We start from the raw sequence: 11,380 nt of genomic DNA, 5'->3' as shown, positions 1-11,380 counted from the left end.
CATAAATAAATAAATCGATCGAATGGCCGGAAGTAGGCCTATATTATTCCAAATATTTAGTAAATAATGAATAAATATTATATGACGCGACGTTTTCTTAAATAACAGATAAAGTCAAATCTGTCTCGAGATGTGACAACTCTGAAAGAAAAACTCACCTCAGTCAAACCTGGAGACGGCAGCGCCACGCGGTGGTTACGGGAGCCGTTACAGCGGCGAGGCGCGTTTGTTTGTCCGGGGTTTGGCTCGTGAGAGCGGGTGGCTGGCGCTGACAGGTCCGCGAGAGGGACAGGCAGGAGTGACAGCCGCTCCCGGATCTCTGGGCGGACTAACACCTCCGGAGAGAGTTACTGGGCATTCGCAGCTCGACTCTCTTCACAGCATCTCCGCTTCAATCATCCTCCGTTGCCTAGAGCTGCCGCTGCTGGAGCAGGTGAGGCGGCTTTTGTGGAATTCGCTGCCTTTCTGAAAGGTGACGATGCCAAATAACGGGACTCGCAGACTTGAGGACAGATTGTGAATCCCTGGAAAGGTACGTACTGCTCCTCTTATCTTATAAAGTCTTATCTTTAAAATGAAGTGCACCGAAGTGAATAGATACTTTAACGTGAATGTCGTATTTCAACTGTTGCCAGTGATGCTCGAGCCTCACCGGGCATTAAAATGGAATAAAAGGTGGATAGACTTGGTTTTAAAAGTGTTAAATAGGCCTAGGAACTCGCACTTGTCTTTTTGGTTAAATTGTTAAATTGCTCACTGTTGATAAAGTATTGCTCATTGTTACCCGCGCGCATGAAGGATGCTGAGAGATGCAACAAAACGTGCTCGGATGCTTCATGCAGTAAGCATTTAGTCTCACCACTTACATCTGATCTAATGTGCTGCATATTTAATATCAAATGCAAGCATAAACGTTAATGTAGGACTTAACACATGCTTTTCTCTTGCCATGCATAAATCAGAGCAGTAGTCATTCCTTATGTGCAGTGCAAAGCCCTGGGCAACACTTTGCATTACGTGTTCTAATGTATTATGTGTAGAAGTGGAATTTTTCAATGCCAAGCATTCACTGCATGCACGATTTAGTGTTAAAGTGAATGTAAATGCATAATTGTATGATTTCAGTTCTCTGAAGTACTTTCACAGTAAAAAATATCGAAGTCTCAGTTGATATAACATCACAAAAACCTTCATGTAATTTCTGCATGCATGACTATTATGAACACTGAACATTTTGTATAATAGTTTCACAGAATTAGTCCTGTATTATGATAAACTCATGTTTTTGCAGTATAATATATTTAATTTAGTCTCAATTAATTTAACATCACAAAAACTTTCATGTAATCATATAAAAATTATAGAAATGTTACTGAAATAGCTGTAGATGGAGGACATCATATCAGAACTCATTGCTACCCAATTACAAATGAACACAAACGAATACTGTAAATGACCAAATCCTGCATGCGTGTGACAGGTTTGATATTTTTGACTGCTAAAAATAGCTCTGGGCATTATATGAATGATCCATGTCATCCTATCTGTATAGTTTACGAATGGATTACGAATAAGGGGATTATTTTTGACAGATATCATCCATGCAGTGAATGTTAGCAAATTACACGCATTTCTACTAATTGCCATTTGCCAATTTCCTAATCGTCTCCTGATTTCACGGTCATGAAAGACAAGACACTTGATGTTTCTCTACATGATTGTGTTATTCACCCGCATGTTTGGTCCCAATCCAGTTCCACTTCCCAAAGCGTGCTGTATCCTGCACTACAGCAAGTGAACTCGAGTGCTGAATGGCACACGGGAGAATCACTATAATCCAAGCATGCTGAAAGGAAAGACAGATGAATCAGTTCTCTGGGCGGATGGAGAGTTAATGAGATTTTCTCACACTTGTCACCGCATGGTTTCTAATTTGAACCGGTGGCCACTTTCACTAGCGGTGCAGTGGACCCTGAAGGACTCCTCTCTTCTTCTCTTCTACATTCACAGATCATCCCTCAATCTCCTCCAGCCTTTCTCCTCCCATCTCCATCTGCAGCTCTTTTTCACATTCTGCATTTCTTCCGGCCATTGTTTAGGCTTCATTTTACATGAGATACCTCAGCATATAGCTTTCATCTTTAAGGTATGGTTCACCCAGAAATGAAAATTAAATGAAAATGTACTCACCCTCAGGCCATTCATGATGTAGAAGAGTTTGTTACTTCATCTGAACAAATTAGGAGAAATTTAGCATTAGGCTACATTACCTACTCACCAATTGATCCTCTGCAGTGAATGGGTGCCGTCACTGCAGAGTCCAGTCAGCTGATAAAACATCACAATGTAATCCACATGACTTCAGTCCATCAGTTAACGTCTTCTGAAGTAAAAAAATAAAGAAAAAAAATGCATGTTTGCACGAAGCAAGTCTATCATTATGGGATTTTAACTTTAAACTCTAACTTAAACATGAGTATGTAATCTATAATAACTGCTTTTGCTTATAAACGGTGCTTAGCTGTTTGAACACTCATTCTGACAGCACCAATTCACTGCATAAGATGATTGGTGAGCAAGTGATGCTAAATCTTTCCTTTTTTTGTGGTCTTTTGTATTGTTTTGTCCCTTTTTAAGAGCAAACTGGCTTTGGTTACATCGCAGAGCTGTGTTCAAGTTTCAAGGAAAGATGGAGGAGAAAACTGATTTATCTTACATGGTTCCTTTTGACATTTAATGAAGAACTTGCATTTTGACGAAAGTATGTATTTATGCATGATTGTTGGGGTTGTTGTGTGACTTATAACGTCAACTACATTGCTGTTTGCAACCAATTAAGGAAGCATACTTTATAGTAGTGAAGTTAGTTTATTCAGACACATGATTTTTATTACCTATTTGGTTCAAAGCATTTGATTGGACAGATCTGTGTAGTGCAACATGAGTCATACATACTTTTAGTTTGTTTTCACAGAAGAGAAATAATGTATGTTTTAAATGTGTATATCAGCTTTCACTTTCTATTTCGTTATTTAGAAACCGAATTGCCAGGGTAATTTTGGAAAACATCAGGAGAGAAATAATGCCATAGAGGTGCTTGAGAAATGCTTCTTGGGCATTGTGACAAGTTGAGGAGGGAGATACAGAAGAGATTGTGAGATGGAGAGAACGGGAAAGAGATGAGGAGAGAGAACAAGAAAGGCCAAGCTGATTTGTCACTTGGATCCGTTAAAGACAGAGCACATTCTGACACTGATGGCTTGTGAAGCGACTCTCAAATGCCTGTGAATTAGGTTGTCATGACAAATAGGCATTCTTTCCTGCACTTGTCTGTGACTGCGGCCAACACTGCCTTTGAGTGGGAGAAATAGAGGAAATAATGAAAAAAAAAAGGTGTCGGTAACTACTTCCTTTCTTTTTATCTCTGCTCTGCACCCTCAATCCATCTCTGCAACTGCGGTATTTTGAGTTGTTAGTGTGGTTTTAGACATTTCTGGAGACTCTTAAATAGTGTATTATCATGCTTTTATACTATTATATACATTTTAAGCTGAGAATATTACATTTTTTCCCAAGGAATCCTGAGAAAAATGTATCACAGTTTCCACAACAACATTAAGCAGCAAAACAATTGTCATCGATAAGAAATAATTAATAAGAAATGTTTCTTGAGCATCAAATCAGCATATTAGAATGATTTCTGAACAATCACCGAAGACTGGAGTAATGGCTCTTAAACGCAATAAATTACATTTTAAAATATATATAATAGTAGAAAACAAAAATTACAAAATTTGCTTTTGTTTTTGCAATGGATAATAGATAGAATAATTATTCATTCATTATTATTATTTTACTACGTACGTACTTTTTACCACGTTTATTGATACTGACAATGGGATATAAAGTGAGCCACTGGAACTTGCATTTCCCACATAACCACCATGCTTCAATATGAAATCTTATGAAGTGTTTTATAGATTTACCTATTATAAGAAGATATTGACATTCATGTCTTAGCTGTTTAAGTTAACTTGACAGCACTGAATAACCCCAGTAGTCCATACTTGCCCTCCTTACTGTAGGTGTAGCGCTCATAAATTCCAGCAGGTCATGAGTGTGGAAAGCAAAGGACACCACAGGGCTTCAGACTAATAACAATGCGCCACCGTTATGACAGCACATATAGCAGAATGTTACTGTAAACAGTGCTACGATACGGTTTACTCTGATTCTCTACTCCCTTCCGAATGTAAAGTTGCTGTGAATAAACTGAGAAGCAAATTAGGAAGATGCTCCAGTCTGATTAGCTACCACTCCCTCATTTCTGTCAGCTGGGAAATGGAGGCTCAACATGGTTTGACGTCATAAGATTTATCTGTTTTAATGAACTCATCAAGCTACACTGGGAATGGAAAGGCATGACAGTCAGGCATCATTTTCAAATCCGATTAATCAATTCTGAATGTTATTTATTTATTTCATTTTAACAGCCTCGCCACAGATGTTGTCTTCCAAATGCCTGTAAAAGATCTCGCCGGTGGACCTTGAGCGTTTGTTAATCGAAACTCTGTACGTAGCCTACAGACTCCCAGCAGTCCCTCATACATTTGCCTTTTCATTAAATATGTCAATCAGAAGTTGCTGAGGTTTTTATCAACAAGGATCTTTAACACCCTGTTTCATTTCAATTAGAGCTAGGTGTCCTGTTAGCTTTGATGCTGAAAGGCTTTAGTTAACCAATGCCAAAAAACCTAGACAATCAGCCTGTCTTTCTTTATCGTAGAGTTGCAGCCAGAATCCAATCTACTCAGTTTAGGCATCAGTTTGAGGGTGTGTGTGTTTGTTTGTGGTACCAAGATTGTTCCTTGTATGTGTGTTTTTCTTCTTGTGCTATTAGGAGAGAATTAGACTTGGGCTTTTTCTACCTCACAGTGCTGAGTCTAGGGATCCACAATGATTGTTATTTCTGCTTGTATGTGTGTGTGTATGAATGCGAATTGGTGCAGACAGAGTCCAAGAAATGCTGAAGAAGAAGAATTTCTTTCCTTCCCTACAACAATCATTGTGGCATTCATTGTATCATAAAATTCTGCATGCAAAAGAGGAATATTATGTATAATGGCTGTTTTGTGGGTTTCTCTGTCACTGGGTTCATTTACTCAGTGGGTTGAATACTCTATTTACAATGAGGCTCCTACTTTTCTGCCTTAAAATCATGATAGCAATGAATTTTTAACTAGCTTTTGTGTTGTTGTCATAGCAGCAGAGAAGTTAGACTCCTCAAAGAGGGTTTTGGATCGTTTGTTTCAAAGGGATAAACTTAATTCATTTCAAATTATCCTGCATTCAGTGGCGATGGCAGTTGAAGCCATGGGTTTTTATCAAGCATAAATCAGTGAATGGATTTTAGCACCGAGGATTATCTCAGCAGGCCAAAAAGAGCATCTGCTCCCCTCTGACTCCCTCCTGATCTCTCTGTCTACATTTGCTCTTTTGATTTGTTTCTGTCTACCATCCTAATGTCTTTAATATCACAACTATATTCTTTTCTGTTCATGTTGAACACAGGGTAACCCGCAGTTTATTGGTTTATTAAATAAGATAATTGAGAAAACAGGCCTATATTCAGAAAAGAGTTTGGAAAATGAGTCATTATCCGTCATATCCAGTAATGCTGCATCAATGGAGCGTAGTGTGAGGTTTTCATATTAAATTAGAGCATCACGAGCCAAGAGATACACCATGCCGTTGTGTGGTTGTGAATTCAGAATGATTTGAATCACAAAGTGCCCATTTGTTTGTCATTAATGTTATTGGTTTAAATACGCTGACACCAGTAACACTGAGCCCTTTCTTAATCTTAATCAAACAAGGCATCTCTGCCAAGACAAATCTTATGATAATTACCTTTAAAAACTCACCTTAATCAGTAAAGCTCTGAGGAGCAATTAGCAAATCATTGCTTTAAGTCACTGCCAGGCTTTGGGGTGAAAAGTTGCTTTTTCAGTTGCCTTCTGAGCTGTTAGGAAAATTGAAGATATCAAGTCATTTGTGTCCCTACTATATATTTTAAATATTATTACCATAGCAGCAAATACAAAATAATTACAAAGGCTCCGTCTGGAATTGCATGCATTTCATGGGATTGTTTTGAACGGACTTCGTGACCATTAAATGTTGATGTTACATTGGACATGTTGTCATTTCATTCTGACTTAGAACTTCTTGTGGTGTTTTTTATGAATACTGTTTTTGCCTTTGTAATTGTGGTGTAGGGTTTGATACATAAATATAATTTAATTTAGCTCAAAGGGAATCATTTATGATTTTATAGGGAATTTGAACAGAATCACTGTTTTGCGGCTGATCGCTGAGTCGGCAGAGATTCACTGAACGAGCCGTATAACATTAATTCTGCACTGGATATTAAAATCCAAAATATAGTGAAAACACTATTAATAAGCACAGTAACAAGATCGGCAGATTAAGACGTTAACTTGTAAGCACAAAACACAAGATACTTCTCTTTTAAATATAAATACGACTTTATTTATATAAACCTAAGACATAAACTAATCTAACACATGAACACAAGCATTCACACATTCACACGTTGCAAAAAGAGAGAAAGGAGGAGTTTAGAGAATGAGAAAGTGAAATCCCAAGTTTATAGCAATATGTGCTATCACATAGACCTGAACAAACCATCAATCACTTAATTAACCCTCGCATTGAGTTTCTCAATGAGGCTAAAATGTATATTAAATGCACCCGTTCAGCTAGAATCTGGAGTTGTTTTACTTGCGTTGCCTTTGTGTTACAGGGATTCCCTTCTGTCGTCATCGTTGCAGGAAAGGGGTTTTCCCGAGTTGGTGATTGGCTGGAAGTTCAGTAGTCTTTGAAGTGATGTCTTGGGAAGCCAATGGTTGGGCGTTGGCTGAGGATGGTTTTGAAGTCAGTTGCTGGTTGAAGTTTGAAGCGGGTGCAGTCGGAGCTGGACTTTGCAGCAAACTTAACTTTTGAACACGAGACTCAATGGAAAGAAAAGAAACTAAAGTAAAAGAATAAAATGAGTAACAAGACTAGGTGGTTTTTCCTCTCATCGTGGTGTTAAGTAGCAACTGGCCTGTAGGCCAGAGCACGCTCAAAGAGCGCTAAAAAAACTGCGTCAAAACGCGGTGGCGAGAAGAGAGAAGGGAGAAGGGAAGAATGGCACAAGAAGGGAAATTTGGTGGTGTCCTGAGGTTTTAAACTCGGCTTTTGGACACATCCCATCTGGTGTCTTGACCAATTAGATAGGCTATTATCTTAGCTAGGGTTGTTCCTTCCATCATAAATCAGCACGTTATCAGTCACATGGTCCGAATTTTACACACTCTTGCAAAGTATACTTTTGGATGTGATTTCTATAACCAGAATATGATACATTTGACAAAGAATCAATTGGAAGAAACGTTTCAAGCTAGAATTGTCAAGCTCATACATACCACACACGAATACCTTAAAGTCATTCAATAGTTATTAAAAAGACATACATAATGTGCTTAAAACATGATAGTCTAATGTGTGGGTTACATACATAATATAGTGTTATGCCTAGAAATGTCCTTTTAGGATGATTTTATATGCATATGAAAAAGAAAGTCTCTGTGTAGTTCTGTGGAGACCAAAAGACATGTTCTTTGGACAGAGGAATTTCAGTCTGGTTCTTTGTCTGCTATGTGTGGGGGAAAAGTCAATCTAAAGAAGCTTGTGATTTCTCTCGTGGAACACATGTGATAGCCATCTCTTTGACCATTAATCTTGATTATTTACCCCAAATTTGACGATCTCCTTCCTGCGTTGGACTTATCAATAAGTGTTCTTTTGTCTTAATGTTGCAAACTGTTCTGGAAGAGGCTTGTTGGTTAGGCTTGCTCCAGAGGTCGGAGCTAGGAATCTGATTTACGACGTTGTCCTGTTTTCTTGGGACCTCTCAGGAATTTCGGCTCCTCATGTTTCGATGTTCTGATCGAATCTTAGTTTTGTCTGACTCGTTCTGATCCTACAGTGGTCAGTATGGGTGTATTTTTTTAAAGAAATTCATACTTTTATTTAGCAAGGATGCATTAAATTGATCGAAAAGTGACAGTAAATACTTTTACATTGTTACAAAAATTCTGTTTCAATTAGTTTGTTTCATCGCAGAATCCTGAAAAAGGTATCACAGTTTGCACAAAAAATATTAAGAATCAGAACAGCTTTCAACATTGATAGTATTACGAAATGTTACTTGAGCAGCAAATCAACATATTAGGTTTTATTTTAAATTGTAATAATATTTCACAATAATAAAATATTTTATTTATATATATATATATATATATATATATATATATATATATATATATTATTTATATATATATATATATATATATATATATATATATATATATATATATAATATTTGTGCCATGGTCTGTCTGAATACTCGATTCTGATTGGCTGGCAGGTGTCGATTAAATTCGTTTAACTGCACAGGTAGTTTCAGGTCAGTTTAATCACGTTCTATATTAATGCGCTTCCAATAAACATTGGTAACCATAGTAACATACAGTTACAGTTGAATTGTAATACAGACGAAAATAACCGTCATTTTTATCGTTCCGGTCAAATATTGCAGCACAAATATTATTAACATCTTAATATGTGAATGCTGGGAAATGACCATGGCATAAATGGGATAATCAACGGCTAGCTGCGCATTAAACGATTTGAATGCACTTCGTGGAGGCAACCACCCTCCGCTGCGGGTCGGGAGGTTTTCGCCTCCACGTCGTGCATTCAAATCGTTTAATGCACAGCTAGCCATCGATTATCCCTTACATATATATATAATTTTTTTTATTTATTTTTTTTATTTAACTGAATTTCTGATCAAATAAATGCTGCGTTGCTGAGCATAAAAGACTTGTTACAAAAAAAAAAAACATTTTTAAAAAATCTCACTGACCAGTAGTCAATATCCCCTTTCACACATACAGTCTTTACTGGTAAATTATCAGTAAGAGATCATGAGAGAACAGGACCTTTTCAAAAATACTGGTAAATTCATTCTGGCAATTTACTGGTATGAGAAGTTGTAATATTACCAATAAATCACTGGTAATCTGCTCTGTGTAAACGCAAAACGAGATTATCGGTACGAGCATGTATGAGTTCAGAACACACTGACGTAAGACGTATACCCTGGGCCAATCCAGAGCAATTGAAAATAAAAATGTAACGGCTCTGGGCCAATCATAACAATTCTGAAGCAGATGATGCATTTACTCCTCGCTGTGTAGTTCGGTTTGAAGTCGTCTAATATGATGTCTCTGGCCCAAAATTGCTGCCTGAATGTGAATATTTGACTCAAAAATAAAAACATCAACAAAAACACTGACCGCGTATACCTTCCATGTTTACAAACACAACACTAGGAGGCGCAGCCGTTTAGAGGTCATTTCTGGTTAATTATGTCACAGTAATTATTGATAATTTGAAACCGATGTGTGAATGCTGCTTTACTGGTAAAAAGATGTAATGTCATGTGTGAACAGCGCATTTTTGTATTTACCAGTAAAGTCGTTCCAGTAATTTTATGGCAATTTACTGGTATTACTGTGTGAAAGGGGCTAATTGTAAGATACTTTGTAGAGAAATACTTCTTTTCACCTGCATAGGTTTCTTTAAAAGCTTATTTAAAATGTTGTTCTCGGGTCTGTTTGTCCACCGCAGTATAGTGTGCAAACTCTGGTGTCTCTGCTGTAAACACACGATATGGATTTATCTTCCATAATTACACTTAGCAAGACCTAATTAAGTTATGAACTATTTGCTTTCAAAACACAAGGGAAAGTTCACACAGACCACGGCAGGCGAAGACGCTGCGATCAAAGATGTCATGCACAGCAATCTCTCACTCCTTTTCCAGCTTAGTGGGTTTCTGCCAATATGGTTACATGCCAGCCTTTCAGAAGCCTCAAAGCTACAACTTACTGGAGCATTTATTGGCTAATTACACTAATAAACAATAATGGAGGACCTCCCGTTTAGTGATGTTCTGCTCTCATCTTTTGCTTTCTTTCATGTCTCTTCATCTATCCCCTCCCGTTCTCTCAGGCCTCCCAGCTCACGCAATGCTTGTTCTCACAGTCAGTCTCATCTGCTGCCCCGTGGTTCCTCCTGCCATGGTTGGGGATTGACATGCCTGCGTGTTTTTTACTTAAAGTGGGCGGTTGAAAGCAATGCTTTCCATTACAGTATTCTTACCACAGTTTTGATGCTCTGCAGATTTTCTGTTCCCCTTTTTGCGTAAAGCGCAAGAAATTCACCCGTTGGATGATGAGAGCACGCTGGAACATGCATGATTGGTCAGATCATTAACTTTATGGTTCACTTAGCGCTGCAAAAATCGCCTGCCTGCTTTGTAGTATTTAACACTCAATTCGATGTGAATCCAAAAACATTTTACATCATCCTCCTACACACTTGCAAACACACAGCCTGTCAGACCAAGTGTGGTGTAATGAATGTGATTAGCTTTCTGTGAGCTGCGGGCATGCAGAATTCATGAGAGGGCATTTATTTATGCCAGCACGGCAGGTGTGCGGATTATTGCAGGAGGTGGGGAAGAAAGGTGAGAGTGTGAATTTGCCAAAGGAAAGGAGGGAGGCAAACATCCTGTCACTGGCCTAAAGCTCTTGGAACACATGACAGTTGGATAAAGTTCAATCTTTGAGTGAACCCAGACTTTAACAGGGTTAATGCTTTCACTTTTATAGTGACCTTTGGGTTATTCCCTAATGGTACAATGAGGTTTGAGTGTGTGTGTAGGGAGGTTTGGGTCAATATCTGGACTTAAGGAATTTGTGCTGCCAGAAGCTGTTGTATTTGAGAGAAAGTCCCTTTGGTGCTCTGTGGTTGTCAAATGCTAAGAGGTGCCAGAGGTTAAAACATAATTTTTTATCATGCCTAGATGTGCATGAATGAAGGTGCAGTCATGTTTGCGATTTTTCACCAAATTTTCATGTGCAAAATCCAGTAACTCAATAGGATTTAGCATGATCTTGCATATCTTAAAGGGATAGTCAATTCGCTTGCAGGAGGCCTTTATTAACCAACCCCTATAATGGATGGATGCACTTTATTGGGCTTCTTTTGGACTATTTTATATCAACACCCATCCAGTGCTGTTATAATGCCACCTTGGAAGAGCCAGGACATTTTTAATATAACTCCGATTGTATTCACCTGAAAGAAGAAAGTCATATTAACCTAGGTTGGCTTGAGGGTAAATCATGGGGTACTTTTAATTTTTGGGTGAACTATCCCTTTAAATGTTCATTACACATCA

General features: G+C 38.1%; 1 protein-coding gene across 1 annotated transcript in view; it reads left to right on the top strand.

The window, feature by feature from the left end:
* Positions 1-224: 224 nt before the first annotated feature.
* Positions 225-11,380, top strand: part of nav3 (neuron navigator 3) — a 322,550-nt gene continuing 311,394 nt past the window's right edge. The window contains exon 1 of the mRNA XM_058772574.1: positions 225-532. The gene's annotated coding sequence lies outside the window, so the exon portion shown is untranslated. The remainder of the gene's footprint in view (positions 533-11,380) is intronic.

The sequence above is a fragment of the Onychostoma macrolepis genome, chromosome 04, assembly GCF_012432095.1.
Source record: "Onychostoma macrolepis isolate SWU-2019 chromosome 04, ASM1243209v1, whole genome shotgun sequence".
In the NCBI taxonomy this organism is placed as follows: domain Eukaryota; kingdom Metazoa; phylum Chordata; class Actinopteri; order Cypriniformes; family Cyprinidae; genus Onychostoma; species Onychostoma macrolepis.
This window is presented reverse-complemented; position numbering and strand designations above follow the sequence as displayed.